General features: G+C 39.0%; 1 pseudogene; it reads right to left on the minus strand.

The window, feature by feature from the left end:
- Positions 1-12241: 12241 nt before the first annotated feature.
- LOC121802157 lies at positions 12242-19149 on the minus strand (annotated as a pseudogene).
- Between the last annotated feature and the right edge of the window lie 6465 nt (positions 19150-25614).

Genomic DNA, 25614 nt, shown 5'->3' on the forward strand with positions numbered 1-25614 from the left:
TATTTATGTACAGTTTTCAATATTATCATTATATAATAAAATTAATTATTATAAACTCATCATTTATATATCACAACTTTATTTTAATAAAATTCACTACTTTAATCAAATGTATTATTTATATTTATTATTAAATACATTATAATTTTATTATTTCAAAAAAATATTTCATATTTGAAGAGAATAAAGTGGACCGTGCATAACATGGGTGTCATACTAGTACATATATAAAAGGCCAGTTTTAGAACATTTTGAATAATAATTTTGCACAATGGAGGTAAATGCAATTAAGAAAAACTATTAAATATTTCACTTGAACTCATTAAATTTCGGTAAGCACAATTTTAAATTCATCCGACAGTTTCTATCTTCAAATATAAAAATTGATTATGAATAAATTGTCATAATTATCCACTCTCTTGGTCGTTCATCTCCTATTAGGGTTCAGAGCCTCTATTATAAGTGTTTTTTAAAAATAAGTTACTATTTACGTCCCTGAAAGTTTGTCATATTTTTCCATTTCCGTCCGTCTCCCAAAGTTTGTCCATTTCACTTTTTACCATTTTTAGTAGTGGACCCCATATTCCACTAACTCATTCATATTCACATTTTATTATAATTCTAATATATAAAAATATGACCCACAATCTACTAACTTTTTCAACTCACTTTCCATTACATTTCTTAAAACCTGTGCCTAGTTAAAGTGGGACAATATTTGGGGGACGGAGGTAGTATTTGATATTCAGGTATATCAATGTTATACCATCATAATTAAATTGTGAGCCTCTAATTAGATGATGATTTCCATAGTGATTATGAGTTAAATCAACATCAATGTTATACCATAGGTATATATACAATAATCACTAATGATAGGTGATGCTAACAATAAAAGTGCATAAATCTAACCGTTATTGCCTTTATAATTCAGCCTCATGCATCTATAATCTATAAATCTATACATCATGAGTTTTGTCCATCATTTTAAATATTTATAAATTTTGAGTAAAATTTTAAATATTTATAACTTTTGGGCAATATATTCAATATTAGGAACTTTGTTTCTATCAAATAGTAAATAACTTTTAATGAAAAAAACTGCCGCATCCATTTTTCTTTATATACATCTAAATGTAATCATGATACCATTAAAATCAAGTTAATTAATAAAAGCAATATGATGCTATTCTATTTATTATAGAAATTGAATATTTTGACTATCAAATTATTATTGATTTAATTTGCTGTAAGTTTCTTAACGTTACATTACATGGTGGATTGTGTTAATGCCCATCACTCATAGTTAATTAGTATATATAATTATCAATTATTATTAGCATTAAAGCAATATGATGCCACTGATCATAGAAATTGAATATTTTGATTATCAAATTATTATTGACTTATTGTGCCAAATAAGTGCAAAAATAGTACGAAAACAGTGCAAAAATAGTACGAAAACAGAGCGAATGTACCTTAAATGCTGATTAAGTCTTTATTCTAAGTACAAAATCATAGATAGAAATATTCCCAAATAAAGATAAATATCAAACTGTAGTCCCAAATTAACATTAAATCAAATGAGAGAAGAGCTAGTTTCGGCATAGTTAAACATGGATAAGTAAGGAAATGTTTCTCCTTATTTACCTAAAAACTCCAACAACGAATCTCGCCAAGTCCTTTTCGTCCCCAGTAGTCTACTCCCAAGTCACTACATCATCGCCATCCAACATGCCTACATCAGGATCTAGTTCATCCACCGGATCTAACGTCGCATGATTCACCACTTTCACCAGTTATCCTGATTCCGGGATTTTTGAGTCACACATCCAACAAGTGTCTGATTCAATGAGCATAGCTCTACTTCATTCGACTTGTTTATCCGAAAAAGAAGATTTATATTGCTCACAAATAGTCTCTCCTCTCTTGCTATTTGTGATGGTGACACTCGCAAGCGAAGGCTGGCATTTTCTGAGCAAACACAACACAAGTAACCAAACACAACCACATCCAAAGAGAGACTGTGCACGCATTCCTGTGTCTGTTAGTGCAGCGTATGAGTCCTCGTCATCAGATGAAGAAGACTCATCAGATGATGAAGCCTCCTCATGCACAAAAGCTGGTATTTCTAGAAAGAGTTCCATCATGGCTCTACCGCTGCTGAATTTCACCCTCACTTTCAAAAGTGAGGAACTGCAGATGCTGCGAGGACATGTGAAGTCCAACGAAATAGATCTGAGTTCCCTGAAGTTCTGAAGGAATGAGAAGAACCCCAACTCCTTAATCAGTGATGACTTGATGAATTCACTCATTTCTTCACTGGTAAAGCCTGCCACCTTAGGGAGAAGCCCACAGATTTCATTAGCTGATTCAGTAGAGTGTGTAGTACTTGGAAGAGTCAAATGAACCGACTTCGATTCATAAATAGCCAAAGCAAAACGCTTCGAGACAAGGGAGTATCCACACAGATGCTTTAGGTTTTCAAACCGGCTTAATATCAACGAGAGTAGTTCCTCTGGAGTGCGAGCACAGTGATCGACCCCATTCCCTCTTCCATTTTTGCTTGTTTCATTTTTTCAAATAACGGCCTAAAAAGTTAGATTTCAAGGTCAAAATCTCAACAATCTAACATGGCTTAAATACTTACCGAATATGATGCAAGGACTGAGGCAATAATACATTGAGAGACTTCAACTGAAAAAACACATTAGACAGTGTGAATTGTGCTTAAATTGTGCATGAATTGTGAACTAAGTTGGCCTTTTTGTGCAGACATGACTGCACGTACTATATAAGATAAAATAAGACATTAATACGACTAAGTAGCCTTGTTACAGTAAAATAAACTTCCCAAACCATAAATTAAGTTCAAACACAGACAATCCTCGACACGAATCCATGATAGCAAGATCTAAAAAAGATAATATCAAACATTAATACGGAGGAAGGAGTTTATGTAAAGGCACAAAATAGATAACACAAAACATGAAAAGATGATAGTATAAAATAAAACGCAACACCATGAATTGCCAGATCTAACTAAGATACACATTAAAAATGCTAATTATGCATAGAACTATTATTACAGTTGAGTGCAATAAATTAATACTGAGAATTTAAAGAAACCTCTCGGTAAGAAGTGAACAAAATCCCGATTCCAAGATCTCACGCTTGAAATGCTTCTATCCAAAAGAAGAAACCATAAAATAGATGACCAGGTATTTCAATACGAAGATCAAACAAACTAATTGTAATTGAAAGAAATGGAATGAAAAACATGGGGGAAATGCTTACCTCTTCTGCTGCTATGTAAATGCAATAGAAGCAGCGGCGGCGAAAAACCCTATATTCCGTAATAAAATTTGGAACGCTGAAGGCGTATTTATATAAGAAATGAAGGGCATATCTCATGTTGTCTTCCATTAAAACATGAATGCTTCATATATAGCTTGGCAATATGCATTTACTCATTTTTGCCAATTAATTCGGCCAGCCTTTTCCACTGAGACAAGATTCTTTAACCAGGAATGACTAACTTTACTTTTTACAATAGTAGAATAATGGAGGAAGATATCTCCATCTTTCATCAAACCAAAATGCTGATGAAATCGACTCACTCACTCTCCTTCAATATCCGACTCTAGAACTTAAATTAGCTGGATGGATCTAATAGATTTAATATTCAAAGCATATCAGATCACTCAAAACAATGAGTAAACAGAGCCAACCTTCCATCGAAACTAAAAGTGAACTAATAAAGCAAAATGGTGCAAAATAGTGCGAAAATAGTGGGAAAATAGTGCAAAAAGTACGACTAAGATATTATTATACAAACATGAAACATCCATTTGAAAATAGAATGCAACGTACAAAACCATAGATAGAAACATTCCCGATGAAGATTAATATCAAACTTAGTCCCAAATTAACATTAAACTAAATGAGAGAAGAGTCAGTTTGATGACGGCATAGTTAAACCTGGATCAGTAGTAAGAAAATGATTCTTTATATTTACCTACTAGCTCCAACAACGGATCTCGCAAGTCCTTTTTGTACCCAGTATACTCCCAAGACACAAAAGCTGGTAGTTCTAGAAAGAGTTCCACCATGGCTCCACCGCTGCTGAATTTCGCCCTCACTTTCCAAAGTGAGGAACTGCAGATGCTGCGAGGACATGTGAAGTCCAATGAAATATATCTGAGTTCCCTGAAGTTCCGAAGGAATGACAAGAACCCCAACTCCTTAATCGGTGATGAGAGAGAGAGATGAGGGAAAAATGGGGGAAAAGACAAGGAATCAGAGAAAAAAAATAAAATATAAAGATTCAAATAACTAAAAGTGATAAGAAAAAGAGTAAAATGGTGCAAATATAGTATGAAAATAGTGCGAAAGTAGCTCATATGTTGATTAAGTCTCTGCTCAAAGTATAAAATCATAGAAACATTCACAGATGAAGAAAAATATCAAACCAAATTAACATAAAATCAAATCAGAGAAGAACCAGTTTGACGTCTGCCAGCTTAAGGAGAAGTTCACAGATTACATCAGCTGATTCAGTAGAGTGTGCAGTACTTGGAAGAGTCAAATGAACAGATTTCAATTCATAAATAGCCAAAGCATAACGCTTCGAGACAAGGGAGTATCCACACAGATGCTTTAGGTTTTCAAACCGGCTTAATATCAACGAGAGTAGTTCCTCTGTGATGCGAGCAAAGTGATCGACCCATTTCCTTCTTCCATTTTCGCTTGTTTCAAATTTTCAAATAACAGCCTAAAAAGTGATCGAAAAAACACATTAGACAGCGTGAATTGCGCATGAGTTGTGAACTAAGTTGGCCTTTTTGTGCAGGCACGATTGCACGAACTATACAAGACAAATCAGACATGAATTCGACTAAGTAGGCTTTGTTACAGTCAAATAAACTTCCAAAACCATAAATTAAGTTCAAGACACAGACAACAATCCTCGACACGACATCATGATAGCAACATCTAAACAAGACAATAGCAATCATGAATATAGAGATTGGAGATTATGGAAAGGCACAAAATGGATAACCAAAACATGAAAAGTTGATACACGACATCATGAATATCCAGATCTAACTAAGATGCACATTAATATTGCATAGATCTATTATTACAGTCTAGTGCAATAAATCAATCCAGAGAATCTAAAGAAACCTCTCAGTAAGAAGTGAACAAAATCTCCGATTCCAAGCTTCTATACAAAAGAAGAAAGCATAAAATAGATGACCAGTTATTTCGATACGAAGATCAAACAAACTAATTGTAATGGAAAGAAAAACATAGGGGCGGGGGGAATGTTTACCTCTTCTGCTGCTATGTGAATGGAATAGAAGCAGTGGCGGATTAAAAACCTAAATTCCTTATTTCAATTTGGAACGCACAAGGCTAGGCGTATTATATAAGAATCGGAAAGTCACATCTCGTGTCGCCAACCATTAAAACACGACTACTTCATATATAGCTTGGCAATATGCATTTACTCATTTATGCCAATTAATTCAGCCAGCCTTTTCCACTAAAACAAGATTCTTTAACCAGGAATGACAACTTTACTTTTTACCATAGTGGAATAATCGAGGCAGATATCTCCAGCTTTCATCAAACAAAAATGCTGATGAAATCAACCCCCTTTCAATATTAGACTCTAAAACTTAAAATAGCTGGATAGATCTAATAAATTTATTATTCAAAGCATATCAACTCGCTCAAACCAATGAGTAAACAGAGCCAACATTTCATTGAAACTAAACTACTAGAAACAGATACCAAAGAACGAAAGGGATGGGACAAGTTTAAGGCTTAACTAAAGTACTTGTGAGTGGCAGATGAAGCTATTTTAAATCTGAATTGTAAATCTGAAGAACAACAGAGTGATAAGACGAGCTCTGATTCTGCTAGGAATGTTAACACAATCAACTGTATTACGTAAAACAGATACACAGAAGAAATTAAAAGGAACGATATTCGTCTCCTGCTAATTCATCTTCAGTTCATTTGTTTTTGCCATCAAGCACAAAGTGAATCAGCCAGCAAAATGAGAAATATGACCAATTCATCAGCACAATTCTAGAAAAACAAAACCGTCTAATTTGTGACAGATAGAAGAAATTACAATTGGAAAGCTAACATTATAATTAAATCCTTCCTAATCACATTTTACATTCACACATAGCACAGTTAGAAACCTCTCTGTAGTTGGAAGATGCAGTTTGAAGCATTATCAGAGAGGACTATAGATGCATCCATAGCTTAACATTTCTAATCTCAAATAAGATTCATCAACGAAATCGCTATGAAAAAAATAGGCGTTATCGGCGGTTGAAGATGGCGGGGGCAATCGGCCCAAAACACTCTTTCAGTCTTTCTTCTTCGATCTTACGCACCATTTACTGAATTAAACGCAAATAATAATGCATGTCTTTTTTATTTTATTTATATATTAGTATATGTTTATTTATAAAGCCTTTAATCAATTCTATATTTATTACTTTTTCTATAAACTCATGCCAAAAATAGTTAAGAAATCCTTTTTTTGGTAGAATCTTGGAAACAAAAATCATCACTAGTAGCTGCTTCAAATTTCATTCACAACTCCTTTAAAAACATCCATAATAGCGGACGTCCACTGTTGTATCAAGCGAGCGCGACGAACGTCCTGAAGACGGACGAGAGGTCATCTGCGGACAACAGGCGCTAGCCGATGTCTAGCCTATGGGAAGTCCGCTTATTGCGCGGCGAGTGATAGGCTAGCTGATTTTTTTATACTCTATATTTACAACTCATTGCACTCCATTTTTTTAATATTTGATTAACACCAACAATTTAAAATGAATTTTTCATATTTGTGAATTTATTTGCTTGGCTAGGGCGTCGGCTTATTTGCTAGCCTATTGTTGAGCTGTGGGAAGTCCTTGATGATGTGGTAGGAGGAGTTTGTGGAAAGTCTTATTGCTAGCGGCTAGCCTATGGGAAGGACGTCGCGATTATGGATGCTCTAAGGTGTTCTCCTCAGGATTTTCTAATCACTTCACAGCTTCTAAATTGATTACTAAACAAATATACACCAAAAGTACTTGAGAAAATAGAACATATTAACTTGACTGCTTCAGATGATCACTAATACACAGCCAAATGCTCTTAAGGAAACACTCTATATAACGGATTTGATGATACACAAGAATCATTGGTTTGCAATATTTTGATTTATAACTACAATACTATTCAACCATTCTTCCTGCCATTGCACGGGATAATTATACTATACATACAATATGTTTATCCAATATTTTAAGTTTACATGAATCAAAGAGTTTCATTAATATTTTAAGTGATACAAAAATGGTCAAATGAAGACCGCTAGAGCAACCTTGAATGATTTATGTGTCTTTAGAGCATCTCCCGTGGTCGGTGGACAAGCAATAGCGCAGCCATAGCCCAGCCATGCCACATCAGCAGCACTAAATTCCTCCTGCCACATCAGCTGAACAAGCAACTGGACAAGCAATAGCACAGTCATAGCATTGCCACATCATCAGCACTAAAAACAAATAATTAAACAATCATACAAAATACGGAATTAAATTTACGACACATATACGGGAAAATTCTCTAATAATATTAAATTTTTAAAAATACATTAATTAAAAAAAGTAAAAAAAATTACATTATTTAAAAAAAGTCCTAATCCACGCACGGGCACACCCCTTCCGGCGCCGCCTCACTCCTCGCCGTCGTCGCCGCTATCCGGGACCCCAAATCTGCGGCATCTGAGCCCGCGTCAGAGCCCCCCACCTGTGCCGCGCCGGGATTCAAATCCTGTCGCATACTCACGAGCACGGCGTAAACTCTTCTCCTCGGGATCAGTTGCATTCTTCCATTGATCTATGACCTTGATCATCTGAGCCCGCGCTTGTTGACGCGCCAAGAAGACGAGGTCGGCTGTCGAGCTGCCAACAGGGGGGATGCCGACTGGACCTCCTGGGACCTCTGGCGAGGGCGTTGCGCCCGTCTTTGACCAACCGGGCGAGTGCGGCAAGTAAACGAGGGAGGGGACGGGGTCTCCTGAGCATCTTCGGGGAGGTCGTGGGAACCGCCGCTGCTACATCCGGCGTAATCACCTGAATAGTTCAGGCGCTGCTTCTTCGGCCAGCCCGCGTCGACACCTGCCCGAAACTTCTCGGAGTCCATTAGCACCGCGTAGCAGTTCCAGTAGGTGAAGTCCTTGTAAAGCTCGGGCAGGGGGAACTCTTTCTCCGCCAGCCTCCTGCAGTCGTCGTCAGTTTGGCCGCTGGACTTCATTCGGAGGGCGTTGGTGTACAAGCCCGAAAATCGGGACACCCCAGACCGGATTGGGTCCCACCCCTTCCGGCACTCCTCCCCGCTGCGTGGCCTCCCCTCTGGGCAAAATGCCTTGTAGGTTGCTGCTATTTTAGCCCACAAGTTAACGATCCTCTGATTGTTCGAGGCGAGAGGGTCATCGCAAACACTCACCCACGCCTTGGACAGCGTGACGTTCTCCGCGTCTGTCCACTTCCTCCGTACCTCCGTCTGCGACGACTCGCCGACCACCTTCTTCCCCTTCTTCTTCTTGGGCGCGCCCCGACCCCGCCCCACGGGAGTGTCCGGTGCCCCGAGATCTATACCCAACTCCTCTAAGGAGAAGGACTCAATCCCCTGGAACTGCGTATCCGCTGGGGTCGATGTGTGCGAAGCAGCAGTACCAAAATCAAAGCTGGGGCGATAGACGTCAGAGCCCCCCGGCGTCCCCTGCCCCCACGGTGTACCCTGCGTCCCCTGCATCCCCGGGTACCCCGGCGTCCCCTGCATCCCGGGTGCCCACCCCGGCATCATCGGCATCCCGGGATGCATTCCCGGTCCCCCCTGACCCCCCGGCATCCCCTGCCATCCCTGCATACCACCACCAGATGCCATCCCGGGAATCATCTGCTGCCAAGGGTACATGTTGTTGTAGAACCCGGGCATCTGATTCCATCCACCTCCCACGGGGACCGTGGGAGTTTGAGACCCGCTCGACCCTGAAGTTTGCTCGTTGTTGATATTCATTTCGCGTTGTTGATCTTGTACAGAAATTAAGATAGAGAGAGTACTCGTTAAAACAAGTGGTGCGAATGAAAATGTCGTGCAAATCGCGTATATATAGTGTTTCGAAAATTAAAAAAAATTAACTCTCCAGTTCCTCGCCGATCGGGAGGCTGCAATAGTGGCGAGCCGATCGGCGAGAGAATCGGCGTGCCCTCGCCGAAATTCTCGCCGATTTGGCGCTCGCCGGCTGCAATAGTTCGGCGAGCCGCTCGCTCGCCGACTACTGTAGATGCTCTTATGAAGCCTTAAACGCCACTTAATTTTTTCATATTTAAGGTGCAAATTTATATGTTTTGAATTTGGGAAGTTAAAAACGTTTTTTACCTTATAAAATCAAAGGTCTTGGAGGAGGCTTATATTTTTTAATCAAATCCTATGGTCTAAATAATTTGCTGAATTCATTAAATCTAATCATTTTTTAATTTGAAAAGGGCAAAATAGAGAATCAATAATGTGGGTTGTTATGGAAAATTCCATGATTTCCTCCCTCTAGGATCTGTGCGGTTTTTTCAACAAATTTGATTAGGATTCGTTATCTTCCTTCTCCCTCACTGCACGATTATGTAGTTTCCAGCGGTTTGCGGTAATGCTTATTGTTCGGAAAATTGATTTTGTCGACTTCTTCAACAGCCATCCGAAATTGCAAACCTTTGATATTCATGGTGCAGTTTGCTGCTATCTGTCAAAAGAATAGCCTCAGAAATGTGAGCCCACGAAATTAGCAATTCAGTTGTGTTATCGTACTCGTTTGCTTTTCGTATGAGGGTATAACCATTTTTCTCACATTGCAGGTGGACTCGAGGTTTCAAATTCCGTGTCTTGAGAAGGTTGTAGAAGAGGTTGCGCTGGTGCGTTGAATGGTTCAACTCGGGGTCTTTGAAGTGCTGGTGAACGTGAACTCGGTCGTCGATCATATTTACATCCATATGCGTTTAATTATCTTACTTTAACTTGGAACAAATTTTAAGAAGTATAAAAAAAATTAATAAAAAATTATGTGAATCATATTTTTGCATATTAATTTTATAAAATGACAGGCTCTGGTTGTGTGACGAAACTTGTGTTTTTGTGCCTTCATATAGGAAGTTGTCAATCCCTTTTACTACATCATAATGATTAATTTACATCTAAATATGTCCTGATTAGGAATTATTGGATTGCAATTAAGAGTATGTATGGAATGCTATCTTCTATCAATGTGAGTGCCATTTAAAATATGAATAATATAATTATTATTGCTTTGATACTTATGATCCCATATCGATATTAGATGAATAAGCTCATCTCCAAACATATTTGAGTGTAAATGTCACATTAAATTTGATTTTACTTTAACCATTTACACTAAACTCAAACCTAAAAGAGTGTTCTTTATATTATTTCTTCTTTACTCATAAAATATGAAAAAAAAATTATTTTGGTTTAATGTAAACCTAAAGATAGGTATTTTTCACTCAAAAATAAAAAATGGGATTGATTTTAGAGTACCATTGCAACTAACTATCTGTCTCATTTTAGATTTTAATGTACCATTGGAGATGGTCTAAGTATTAATAGTCGGGGCCTCGAAATGGTTTGATGTTGGGCTGAACTATGTGGTGGGCTTTGAAATGCTGATTCTGGCCTCCCATTCCAAGCCAAGAGTTGGGCTTCTTGGCCCGTAGAGCATAGGCTACTGCATTAGGCTGGCTTTACAGAGTAACGGCCTGCATCCCGCTCTCAACAGTGGAAGGATAACAAGCCGAGTGTTTCAAGTTCATTAAAGCCATATCTGTCAAACCAATAAGACGACTATTTTTTTTCTTTTTTTTAATTTGTTTTTGTGTATTGTTTCTGAAAATTATTTGAAATTTTATTAACGAAGTAATAAAGTTGAGATCATCCACAAGCTATGAGCACTTAGACATTGATCATTATTACCCATTCGTCCCATAGAAATAGGTCATTTACAATTAGCACAAATTTTAACGCATAATTAGTAAAGTAAGAGAGAATGAGAAAAAAAATACTTGAAATTGTGTAGTGATAGTGGGGCCATAAATGAATAAGTAAAAAAGAAAGAAAAAAATTGTCATAAATGGATAAAGACTATTTTTATGGGACGGATGAAAAAGGAAATATGACCTATTTATATGGAACGTAGAGAGTACTATTTATGTGCTTTTAATTACTACTCCCTTCGTCCGTGGATATGATTCCCGTTTTTCCATTTTGGTCCGTACGAGAATAGGAATCTCAGTTCATAATAACCATAAAAGGTAAAGAGTCTCTCATTCCACTAATTCATCCACTCACATATCATTCAAAATTAATATATATACAAGTGAGACTCATATTCCACTAACTTTCTCACCTACTTTTCTTAATATATTAAACTCATGCCATAAAAAAATGGGACTCATATTCGCATACTGAGGAAGTGCTATTGACAGCCCTTTAGCACTACACCTTGTCAACTTTTTTATATTTAATAATTTTTTAAATTGGACTTATGAATTCAAATCAAATTAATTTAAGAATAAAAACACTAAGTTATTAAAAAAATTAAAGTACACAATTCAATTAAAATGAAAAATTGTACTCCCTCTGTTCCAAAGTAATGGAGGCATTTTTTTCTGGCACGAGTATTAAGAAAAATGTGTGTAATGTATTAAATAAAAAGATAATAAAATATGAGAGATGAAAAAGTAGAGAGAAGAAAGTAAGAGAGATGGAAAAATAAGTGAGAAGAAATATGTTGACTTATAGTAGTGAAAATGACTCCACTACTATTGAACGTACTAAAATGACAAAATGACTTTATTACTATGGAACGGAGGGAGTAGTATATAAAATACTAAAAATAAAAATAAATAAAAATCTGATATTTATCATTTTTTTTAATAAAAATGAAGTATACTAGTACTCCGTTTCGTATTTTTTTTAGAATGTTCAAACTAAGTTAAGTCATTTTCTTTTTTGACTAAGAAAACGGAACCTTGCTTCGTTCTTATTTTATTCAATTACCTATTTTATCTATAATTCTGTCAGCGAAAAATTACGAGGATGAGCCGCAGTCCGCAAAAGAATGGAGAAGCCGGTAGATAAGGTGACAGGGTATAGTTATAGCAGGGCGGCGGGCCCCACTTTACTACACTTCATCCTTATCCTCCTTTCAGATTACACCTTATTTTTACAATATGTAACCGCGTAAATCGTAGTAGATATTTTGCACACCAAACCAAACCAAACCAAACCGTCAAGCTATTTATACATGCTATAACACTCGCCACCTTTACTACTAGAAATGGTGCTCTTGGATCATCTGTGGGATGATACGGTGACGGGGCCTCAGCCTCAGCCACAGCGCAGCCTCAACAACGTCTGTACCAAGCCCTTCAACATCAAAGGTACTTAGTAGTACTAGAATAGTACTCCTTTCATCACATAAAAAATGTCATACTTATGGGATGTCATGAGATTTTAAGAGATTTTATTTTGCAAGTTAAATAGAGAGAGAAAATATAATATTTATATTAAGGTTTGAGAATTTTTTTAAAAATAGAAATTTGACATCTTTAGTGGGACTAACAAAAAAAAGAAAGCGTGATATCTATTATGAGACGGAAGGAGTATGAGTTTGGTTTGTGTGATTATGTATGTGCTCACCTTTTTTCTTTTTTAATTTTGGGATACGATGAGAGGAGATCAGGTATTAGAGTAGAGGGAAGCATCAGGTACCAGAGATCTCTATCGATGCCGTCGCCCACACCTGTGAGGAAGGAAAACGTCGGAGCTAACCCCACGGTTTATGACTGGTCGATGATTGTATGTGTGGAACATTCATTTTCTCCTAGATTATTGTATGATGTTTAGTAATTAATCAAGGAGATTAAGAAGATAATTAGTATTCAATTTTGCAGGCTTTACAGCGGGGAGACGAGGAGCAAGCACCACGAGAAAGTGTGAGCAGACGAGTGATTGTGAAAGAACCTCTATAGCTATAATATGTTTCGTATGAGTGCATTTCATCATTTCTGATTTGATTAAGCAAAGTTAATTATTATGCTGCAGCCCCCAGACACTTGCTTTCTTTTTTGGCCCTGGGATCTGGATTTTCTCAATTTGTGTTTCCCGTAATTGGTTTTAATTTTTCAATCTCACACTATGGAGTATTTTAATTAACGCCCACCTCATTTGTGTAATTTTTTGAGTTGACATTATATTATAACTAAGCTCTGACTGTAGACAGTCACTAAATAAGAGTATAAAAACCACAATTCAACTGAACCCACAAAAAGTTTTATGACTCAAATAAGATTAAAAAATGTAATGCTCAACGAGCCAATTAAACAAAAGTTCAAAAAACTCATTGCAAGGTTCAAGAATCTCCACGTACATATATGATTCTTAGATTAGCAAGTGAGATGAATCGGAAAATTGAGATAAAATAATCCCTCCAATTAATAAAGATTCGATTTCCAACTTCAACAAATACTGTGTTCGTGACATTCATTTCATAAGATTATTTTTTAGAATTACATTTCCTAAGATCAATGATTATGTAACTTCATTACAAGCCAACATTACCAAATTTTTAGAAAGTGAGGCAGGCGAAACTAAGTTTAGATGCAATGCAAACACGATAGTTTCGTTAGTGTTGTGAGAAGCTCAAAGAAAAAAAGGATAGCATACAAAAAGATCATGCATAAATTTAACTTAAAAAGTGTGAGGCAGACATATGATTTGTATATATGCGTAAATAATTCGCCACCATATCTACTCTCTAGCTAGTATCTAGTTGCTTATATATGGTAACTCTTTACTCGTGAAGTTTATATTGACAAAAAACTACAGGAAACTTACTTCCTGTATTGGACTGGCACAAGAAGACCAGTTTAAGTTATCATCAGAATACTTATTATCTTGGAATTAGAGGGAGATAGGGAGAGATTTATGGACCAATCTATTGGGGAATTAGATATTTGTAAAGATTTCTGTATGAGACGAGGGACGGGTCTTACCAGACGGTGCTGTGTAAACCTGGCATTAATTTCCTCCAAGGTTTGCTGCTCATCCAACAAATGCAACTCATTCTGGCTAGGATCTAAGACACCAGATTCTTTTGCAAGAATCGTGGAGTTGTTTACAGGATGGAAGTCTTTTATTATTAGCATCTCAATTTCACTAGCTTCCAAGGATGTCTGCATAGCAACATACTGCAGGAGATGTAGTTTTGAAACTATTCAGAATCTTCATTATGGCCCAAACAGCCGAATGAAAGATAAAGAATGAGACATTGAGTCTGAACCTGGCATAAGTGTCTTACTGAATATGTGGGGTTGCAGCAGAGATAAGGTCGCTTCAAGCTGGGTATCTTCTCCTCATGAATAGAGACAATCATGAAACTAATTCTCAACTGAAACGTTGTTAGGAATAAGTTATCAGACCCTATGATGAAGGCAATATAAGCAAATATGCAACCAACTGAATTCATCCCAGTGAGGACCAAACTCAACTCAACTACCCCCCAACAATGAAAAACAAAGGTTAAAATTTAAAAACTTAATTTCCAAGATGAATGAAGAAAAACATGTAATATTACCACTTCACCGCTTTCACGTAAAGATTTGAGACGATTAGTCAGCTTTGACAACCGGCTACACATAGTCACCCTACCATTTGTCCAATTCAGGCCACCATGTCAGGTATTACTGCGATTGTGCGACCTTTTCCCCAGGGAAGAAGTTCTGTACTTCCAAGAGGTGTAGAAGATGCACAAAGTATTCCTCTGGTTGATTCTGAATCATTAGCATCATCTGCACTAGCCCCTGGTGATGACTGTGAAGTCCGAGCTCCTCCCCATCTTTTGTATCTCTTCGTTTTGCGTTCAGAGTGCTCGTCAGTTGATGATGAGTCTTACTCTCATCATGCCCATTAATACCTTCCTCTTCGTCGATCCATGGCGTTCAGCAGCACGGTTTCTCCGACCTCTCAAATTTCGATAATTGCCCTGCGTCCTGACAAATGTTGCTGATGTAGCTCTTGTTGTTCGTTTCTTTCCCAGAGCTTCAGCTTGACGACGGAAAGTCTGTGCAATTGAAGCTTGGATCTGTTGTGAAACAGAAAGTTTAGGCAAAAATTTCAATTTTGCTCCAGGTAACTTAGAGAAAAAAAATGCTTTTAAGGCAACATCATTAGGCATCCTAATGATGCGGACAACCAAGATAGAAGGTTCATTCTGGCACTTTTCCAGTGATAACTTCATAAAAAGGCAAGCCACAAATTATTCCACATTGGACCTCACAGCCCAATGAGTGAATGATGTATCTTAAACCTAAATGAACTAAATTCCTTCATACATGCATGCTTGAAGTCTGACACTAAAACCTTGATCTGTTCACCTGCTTATTGCGAACTCTCTCCTCTTCATGGAAAGCCAGTTCCTGCTGTGAATTGAAACAGTTGGTGAAAAAGCAAAAAAGTAAAATTTAGAGTTTCCACAAGAAGAGTGGATATATTTTTCTTCCCATACCTCTTCCTCATACTTTTCGATATCTGGATAAAGAGCTGCAATCAGGGCATCAGAATTTGGATCATCTCTCAGAGAACGTCGACCAGCACAATGAGTGCGACAAGCAGGACATTCGTTGTTGCTGCTGAGAGATCAATGTTATAGAAAAACTGCAAGAACACTTACCAGGTATCAAATGAAAAGAAGCACAAGAAGTACCCAAGTCGCATGGATTTGTCAATGCACTCTCTGCAAAAGCAGTGCAAGCATTCCATGACTGTTCTTGTCTTCCTAATGATGCCTGTCAATAAAATGTTTTAAACATCCATGGACAAGTTGTAAATAATAGATCTTAGATTATCTCTACTAAGCTCTCTAGTAACGAAAAAGAAGCATTATGCACGTAATTAATAATCAATAAGGAGCTGAAAATCTTCATGGTAGTTCTCAACCATTTCCAGTATTCCTGAAGCTTTATCAGATAGTTTGCATAAAAATAACTGTTAGAGCATCCACAATAGCGCCTAGCGCACCGCCTAGCCGAGCGCCGGCGCTAGGCGGTGCGCTAGGCGAACTATTGCAGCCGCCTAGCCGATTTCGCGGAAAAAAACCGCCTAGCGCTCGGCGGTTCCGCGGCGCTAGGCGGTGCGCTAGGCGATCCGCTAGGCGCTATTGCAGCGTCCGGATCGCCTAGCGCACCGCCTAGCGCGAATTTTTATTTTTGTTTCCGAAACACTGTATATACGCGACTTGCCCGTCATTTTCATTCGCACCACTTGTATTAACGAGTACTCTCTCTATCTTAATTTCTGTACAAGATCAACACCTAGAAATGAGTAACGCCTGTATAATCATGCACAACATGATTGTCGAAGATGAAGGTGGACAACTGACTGATTGGGCCAACGACGATAATGAAGCTGGTCCAAGCCACGACGTAGCCGCCCCTATCGTACGGAGTGGGGTACCCCACGATGAAGACGGCCGCCTCCAAGCACATGCCGACATGCGCCAAACGGAGGCTCATATTCGACTCCAAAAGGATTTAATTGAAGAGTTATGGGCGCGGAGGACTGCACGAGTTGGTTTTTTTTTAATTATGTAATTTTTTTAATTAATGTACTTTTTAAATTTTATTAATATTAGTGAATTTTCTCGTTTTTGTGGCGTAAATTTAATTCCGTATATTGTGTGATTGTTAATTATGTCATTTTATATAATTGTTATTAGTGATGTGGCTATTGATGTGGCTGGGCTATTTATGATGTGGCTAGGCTATGGCTGAGCTATTTATGATGTGGCTAGGCTATGGCTGAGCTATTTATGATGTGGCAGGAGGATTTTTAGTGCTGATGATGTGACAGTGGCTAGGCAATGGCTGGGCTATTGCTTGGCTATTCCTATTGTGGATGGCCATAGAGATGAGTAGTTCTATTGGAAATCTTACGGAAACAATAAAAAATTGAAGTCTCATCAAAACTTAACAAAAAAAGAAGTATAAGGTCAGGTTCCAGCATATAGCAGCTCATGAGATACTCCCAAAAATTACAGCCAACTAAAATACCATCAAATCAATATGTAGCAACAAACTATGCATGGTACTTTTCTTTGAATTTTTTCATCCTCTCTTTGTTTTGGATTTAATAGCATACTCTTCTTTACATAAACTTAAATGCAGCATACTTCGCATCTACAATGACATAAGTGACATTGACACAATCCTTCGTAAAATAATTACGTGCAACTGGGAGATTTTTTTGCAAGAACTGACCTGGTTGAGTGAAAAAGCAAAAGCATGCATAACTAGCTGTGATGACATATGCATCAAGAAGTGTATGTGCACATTAGTAACATAATAAAGGGAACTTTTAGACAATATAAATATTTGATCTCACGAAGGGAGAGGAGTTCAGTGCCAGTAAACTGAGTACATTACTTCAAGAAAAATATTCCAAATAATCATATACCGCTGCTGTAATTGCCTATGAGCACTCAAACGTAGCTACGTAGATATCTGAAGGACCAAATTTAACTCAAAGAACTAACCAACTTTGATCATTTCAGGGCATCACAACTGAACCTCAACAAAGCAGAGAAAACGGATGTTTCATACTTTCCGAAACACTAAGATTAAAATACATACCTAAACATAAGGGACACTGGACTTCTTTCCGATCTTCAGCCAGTTTCACGACAATAAGTCTGAGGTTCAACGGCATAACTTATAGAGAGATTCTTAGATAATAATATATCATGCACAAACTGGATCTTTCACCAAGACTGCGTGCAATCTAAAATACTAAGAATTATAGTAATGATATGTCCAATAAGAGAATCAACTGCTACTACACAGTATTCAAGCTTTACAGCAAAACCACAAACAAAAACCACATGAGATGACATTAACTAAGCCACATAAGGTTGGGAACCCAAACACACAAAAATCAATTACAGAAAGGAAAAAAATACTAATCATTTTAACACAATTTTCAGAAACATAAGCATTAACATGAATTAAGCAAGCTATAGACCATATCAATCCCCAATAAATTGACTCAAAGGGACAGAGATCATACAGCCGGGATACCAAAGCAAGCAAAATTACCACTACACAAATATCCCAAGTCGCATCACCTCCGAGCAGATCATGCATGATTTCACGTGCCATATTCCATCACTCAAAAAGAAAAATCACATCGCAGTAGCTAAATAAAAAATCAAGGATAAAAAAACATCTAAAGTATTGAAAAGGGAGAGGCCTAAAAGAAAAATCCCAGAGATCCTCTTCAAACAGACCTAAGTCAGGACGTTCTACCACAATCCTAAGCAGCCAGATCTCAAGCTACAACAAACATATCTCAAATCCCCTCGAAAAAACCGTAATGTCAAACAAACATGTAAGCCTCAGCGTTCATGCGTGATTGTGCGCGCACATCTATAAAAGAGACACAGATGCATTACTCTTCTTTCTCTCCGCCGCTGGAATAGGAGCTGCTGTCGGAATCTGAGAACCGAACACAAAAAATCGAAATAAGCTAACCAAACAACAAACAGCAAGGAAATCGGAAACAGAAAATATACAAAATAAAACTCGAATTTCAGCGTATCGAATATAATGCATGTTCTTTGACACGATCAAGCGCGCATCGGAGGCGTCTTAGTTTAGTTCGTGGATGTGATTCTCGCTGCCTTGCTGCGAATCGTCACCATTCTCTGCATCGGGCAGCGGCGGAGGAGTGCTACTGTCGCGCGGCCGTTTCTGCGCAGGCATTGAGCTCGTCGGCGGCGGCGGAGACGAATTCAATGAAGAGAGGGACGAAAATTTGAGTGTAGATTGGTTCTTCTCTGTAGAAATAGAATGCGTCAGTTTCTTTATGTGAGCTGCATACCGTTCTACCTGTGAGAATTGGGGTTCTTCGCCTCCGGTTCGATTCTGTCCTATTTCTACAATTTTAGTATAGGTTCCAGACTTCCAGCCCATTCTCACATGATTCGTCTAAGATCAAAAAAATTATATTCAGGTTTGTACAACTTTCATCCAAGATTGTATTGATTGGTTTACAAAAATTAGTTTATTTAAGAGCATCTCCAATGGCTGCGTCGGCACCGACACGCCGATTTTTCGCGGACGCCGGTGCTGACGCCGAACCATTGCAGCCGGCGTCGGCGAAATCGGCGTCAAAATCGGCGTGCCCACGCCGATTCTTGGGCTGACGCCGATCCTCACGGCGCCACCCCGGATCGGCGTCAGGCCGGTGTCAGATTTTTAATTTTTTTTTAATTTTTCAAAACACTATATATACGTGCTTTGGACATCATTTTCATTCGTACCACTTGTTTTAACGAGTACTCTCTCTATCTTAATTAATTTTATGTAAATTTTTTATTGTACTTTTTAATTTTTGTAATTTTTTTAAATTAATGTATTTTTTTAAAATTATAGTACTTTTTTAATTTTAATAGTATTATTCAATTTTGTTGTATTTGTCTCGTAAATTAAATTATATAATTGTTATTAGTGATGTGGATAGGCTATGAGAGGGCTATTGCATGTCCAGATGATGTGGCAGGAGGATTTTAGTGCTGATGATGTGGCAGTGACAAGGCTATGGGAGGGCTATTGCATGTCCAGAATAACTGGAGATGTGCTCTAAGGGCATCCCTAACCCCGTCCCGCCCCAAGTTCCCTAAATTTGAGTCTCATGCCACAATTCATCTAACCATATAGGCTCCATCCTAAGCCACAACTATTAAATTGCACTATTCACAACTTCTACCTATTTTAGGTGTTAAAATTGAAAACGTTGAACAATTATAACACGAGAAATTCATTTTTAATTTAAAAATAATAAATTATAAACTAACAAAAAATTAAAAATTACAACCTAAAAAAATGCAAAAAAAAAAAGACTAAAGTCCCAAAATGATCCTTAACATATTGTGATTTTTTTATTTTGGTCCAAAACATTATCTTTTGAATTATTCGGTCGCTCACATTTAAAAACGAGTCACATTTGGTCCATTTTGGACAGTTCCGTCAAATTTTTTACGGTTTTAATTACTGGGTCACAAATCCGTCACTAACACAAACCAAGCTCAACACCGCCCTTTATGCCCTTTCAAGCAGCAACCAACGAAGAAATCCATCTCTTCATCGTCGCCGCCATCGTCTCTCCTCTCCCAAACCAGAATCACTCCTCCGCCGCCGCCGGAGGCCAACCCCGCCCCATCCAGCGTCAGCGCGAGAGCATTCACGCTCGAATCGTGCTTCGATAGCGTCGTCTTCAAGCTTCGTTTTCTCCTGTCACCGGAGGCGGAGGCTCTCCACACCTTGATCTTCCTGTTGACGGAGCCGGTGTAGACGATTCCGTCGGAGGAGGCGACGGCGTTCACGGCGTCGGAATGCGTTGAACTGACTGAGTCGATGCAAGCCATATCGGAAGATGTTTTCCACGTTTTGAAGCTCTTATCCCATGAGATTGAGTAGAGCTCGCCGCGATCGCCGTCGACGGCTAGTCCGGAGACGGCGTCGGCGTGCTGGATCCATAAATTCTGCTTGTGGCGGCGGATTTTGACGTAGTTTTTGGCAGATAGGCAGTTGAAATCAATTGGTGATTTTTCGATTTGGGGGAAATTGGAGGTGTCCAAACCCTGATTTTACAATCCTGGTGCGCGGTGAAGGTGGTTGATTTGGCCCAGCCCGAGCCCGACCCGAACGGTGTTCAGCTTGTCGGCGGACATGTTGCGACGGTGTTCAGCTCGTCATTGATTTGGCGGCGACGGTGTTCAGCTCATCGGCGGACATGCGGCGACAGTGTTCAGCTCGTCGGCGGACATGCGGTCGGTGGAGGGGGCGTTGAGGGCGGCGTTTGTGACGGATTTGTGACCCGGTAATTAAAACTGTCAAAAAATTGACCGAACCGTCCAAAAAGGACCAATTGTGACTCGTTTTCAAATGTGAGGGACCGAATAATTCAAAAGATAATGTTTTGGGACCAAAATCAAAAAATCACAATCTGTTAAGGACCATTTTGGGACTTTAGTCAATAAAAAATTAGAAAATCACGTGGGGAGCTCCGTTGCCCCTCTCCCTCTTCCTCCTCTTCCTCTTCCTCCATCTTCTTCATCTTCCCCTACCTCTTCTTCCTTTTCCAAATGCAAAAAAATAGAAATTGGGGCAGCGGGTCACGGCCCGCTTCACTTCCAACGCCGGGCCGGGACTCGCCAACGCAGGCCCGGGCACGCATAACGCTGGACTGACCGGACCCCGGGCGCGGCCCCAGGACGCGACTTCGTCATCGAGACCGTCCCAGGCCGGAAAATGTTGACGTTTAACGCAGGGGGCCGCAGGCCGGGACCCAAGTGCGGTCCAGCCCGCAGCGTTGGGGATGCTCTAATTATTGGTAATATGCCGTAATATTTAAAATTGGTCAGATTAATCACGAACTTTAATAATTGTTGCTAACTTTAATAAAAGAGGTCAAGATGTGCATGTCTGTAGTGTTGCCCACGGTTCGAAAACCGGCGGTTCCGGTTCGGAACCGCCGGTTCCGATTTTGGCGGAGGCGGAACCGGAACCGGACCGTGAGGCTAATTCACGGTTCCGGTTCCGGTTCGAAAACCGGCGGTTCCGGTTCCGGTTCGGAACCGCTGGTTTTCCGGCGGTTTTGGCGGTTCCGGTTTTCGAACCGACGGTTTCGCGGTTCAATTATTTTTTTTTTAATTTGAAATTTGGCTTTATACTACAAATCGGAACAAGACAATGCATAATTCAAGCACAAATAAGATGAAATAAATTTTATTGATTTTGAGTTGTAACGGACAACGATACATTACAATTTACAATACATAAGTATACAATACAACAACATACAACAATGTAATATAATTTACAAGTGTCGTCGCCTCGTCGGACTCGGAAGGTAAATAAAAAAACATGAAATGGGGGGGAAAAAGGAAAAATTGAAAAGGGCTTGGGATCAACTTAAACTTTCAAAGTTAAACTTTTCAAATTTAAGTTGAGTTGCCTACGTATCCATAATTTTATTGAGGAATCAAAGCCCACGTAGTTCTCTTACCTTGGGATCAACCCTTTTTTCTTGCAAAATATTGCCCATTGTCGCCTCGTGTTCCGCGCCGCCTCGAAAGCCACTGAACCGGCGGTTAACCGCCGAAAAACCGGCGGTTCCGGCCGGTTTTGCTGCTGAAAAGCTGCCGCCGCCTGCCCCATCCCCCATGCCTCGATATACGCACCCGAACCGGCGGTTCTGCGGTTAACCGCCCATTCCGAACCGTCCCGAACCGCCGGTTCGGTGACGGTTCCGGTTCGAAATATCTTGAACCTGAACCGGACCGCGACCCGAATTGTGACGGTTCCGGTTCGGGAATATTGCCACGGTTCCGGTTCGACAGTTAACCGCCGGAACCGGAACCGGTGGGCATCTCTACTTGTCTGTCACTACACCTCAACTAATTCAATAAAGTTTACTACTCCATATGTTTCCCAGTTTTGCAACTAAGTATAAGCGCCAACAACAGGGTCAAAAACCACATAGACTAGATACATACCTACTCAAAATCGATTATATGGAACGAATTTAATGTTAGCCATCCCACCTTATGTACATTTTACTAACTTCACTTTTGTTCTTAACTTAAACTATTTAAACGAAAAACTTGGAAAGCATGAAACCAAACATGGGAAGTTAGAAACATAAAGCAGACTTGTGAAAGCACCCTTATAATTACTTGAAAAACTAATCTTAAACTTAAACTAACCAGTACAAATATGGAAAGCAATCTACTGTAAATCTCGACAGTTACCATCAATAAAAAGCAATCATAAATCAAACATGGATTGAAATATCTAAGGCTCTAGCCCAGAATATTTAAGCATTAAAACAAACCAACTAAATTGAAGGGATTGTTCGATGAAGAACACTCTAACACCAAAGATCTTATCTAGGATGTTCCTGCAGAGATCACCGATTGTATACTACTTCCTCCGTCCCGACTAAGATGACACATTTCTTGGCAGACACATAATTTTAGGAGTTATTATTGGTTAATGTGTAAACAGCAGCTCAACGCTATCAATTTCAGATCTCGAGCACAATCAAGATCAATACTTGAACGAATAAGAACAACACACGCAATGCTGATTTAAAATGAGTAACCAAGAATTTATGAACTCAAGGAGAAACGGTGAAGAACTTTTTATTGAATCTCTAGAAGAATTCCAACTAACTCAAGATGAAGAACTCTCTTTTACTTTTGTTAGTTACACAGCTCGATCCCTGATGCCGAGACTCTAACTCATTCCTCTCATTCTATATACAAAGTTTTGAAGGAAAAATTCAAACAGAAATTACAAGAATTTGCATATTAGACCCTGAGCTTTTACACATCAGTCCCTGAACACTTCATTAGTTGTCCACAACCCATAGAATGATAGCTTGAAACTCATAGAATGATAGTTTCCAACTACAAGAATGATAGTCTGTCGAAGCAAGAATGATAGTTTGAAGAAGCAAGAATGATAGTTTAGTTTTGCCCCAAATTCCATAACAAATCTCCACCTTGGGACACAACTGAACAAACTTCCAAACACTTCCAACTTCTTTCATTCACTTTAGCTGGATTAGATTCACCAAATCCATACAATACTTCAGTTTTGAACCAGGTAACACTTTTGTAAGCATATCAGCTGCATTGTGTTCAGTAGCCACCTTCTCAATCCTCACTGAACCTCTTTCAACCTCATCTCTCACAAAATGCAGCTTGACATCCACATGTTTGCTCCTCTCATGAAATGTCTGATGTTTAGATAGACAAATAGCACTATTTGAATCACATAGCACTGTTACTGCTTCTTGATCAACACCAAAATCAGAGCAAATGCCTTTCAGCCAAATACTCTCTTTCACAGCCTCAGACATGGATATGTACTCAGCCTCGGTTGTTGAGAGTGCCACTACCGATTGCAGATTTGATCTCCAACTCACTGCAGCACCAAACAAACAAAATATGTAGCCTGATTGGGACTTCCTTGTATCTATATTTGTTGCAAAATCAGAATCACAATACCCCATGATAGGCTGCTTCTCAACTCCCTTACTTCCATCAAATAAAATTCCATAGTTCTGAGTTCCATTCAGATATCTGAGTATCCATTTTAAAGCATGCCAGTGATCTAGGCCAGGATCTGCCATGTACCTGCTAACAGCACTAACAACATGGCTGATGTCTGGTCTTGTACACACCATGGTGTACATGATGCTCCCAACTATATTTGCATATGGGATCTTGTCCATTTGTCTCCTCTGTCCATCATTCTCAGGGCTCTGACTTGTGCTGAGCTTGAACTGCTGACTCAAGGGAATAGTCACTGGTCTACTGTTGTTCATTTGAAACTTATGAACAACATCCTTGATGTAGTCTTTCTGAGTCAGCCATATTTTCCTCTGATCTCTATCCCTCATGATCTCCATGCCTAGAATTTTCTTTGCCTTCCCAAGATCTTTCATATCAAATTCAGCCTTCAAATCTGCCTTCACTAACTCCACCTCTTCCTTATACTTGGCTGAGACTAGCATATCATCCACATACAACAACAGATATGCCACAGCAACTCCATCCCTTCTCTTAACATAAACACAATGATCATATAGGGATTTTTCAAAACCAATTTTCTGCATAAATGCATTAAATCTCAGATACCACTGTCTTGAGCTTTGCTTGAGACCATATAAGCTTCTCTTCAACAAGCACACCATTCCTTCGTTTTCTGGTTGAATGAAACCAGGAGGCTGCTCCATGTAAATCTTTTCTTCAAGCTCTCCATGAAGAAAAGCGGTTTTAACATCAAGTTGCTCCAATTCCCAATCTCTGTGGGCAACTATAGCAAGAAGAACTCTAATGGAGCTGTGTTTAACTACGGGGGAGAATATTTCATTGTAATCCACTCCCTCCTTCTGTGTAAACCCCTTGGCTACCAACCTAGCCTTAAATCTGACTTGGTTGTTGTTGAAAGCTTCAATTTTCTTCTTAAAAATCCATTTACAACCTACTGTTTTCTGATCAGTGGGTCTTAATACCAAGATCCAGGTGTGGTTTTTGTACAGACTATCTATCTCCTCTTGCATAGCCAATAGCCACTGGTCCTTCTCTGGGTTTCTTATTGCTTCTTTGTAAGTTGAGGGCTCATGATACTCCATCTCCTCAGCTATAGCCAATGCATAATGCATCATATCAAAATCATTGAATCTTGAGGGCAGCTTTATATTTCTTCTGGCCCTGTCTCTAGCTATCAATCTTTCTGGAGTCTTGCTGTCAGTTTGAGGTTCAGGTGATCTGCTATTGACTGATGTGTCTGATGAGGTTTTTTTCTGACTCTCCACCTCAATCTGAATTCTCTGGACTTGTGAACTGAGGAAAGGCATCTCTGACTCCCTGAAGATGACATCTCTACTGATCACCACATTCTT

The sequence above is a fragment of the Salvia splendens genome, chromosome 5 (assembly GCF_004379255.2).
Source record: "Salvia splendens isolate huo1 chromosome 5, SspV2, whole genome shotgun sequence".
In the NCBI taxonomy this organism is placed as follows: domain Eukaryota; kingdom Viridiplantae; phylum Streptophyta; class Magnoliopsida; order Lamiales; family Lamiaceae; genus Salvia; species Salvia splendens.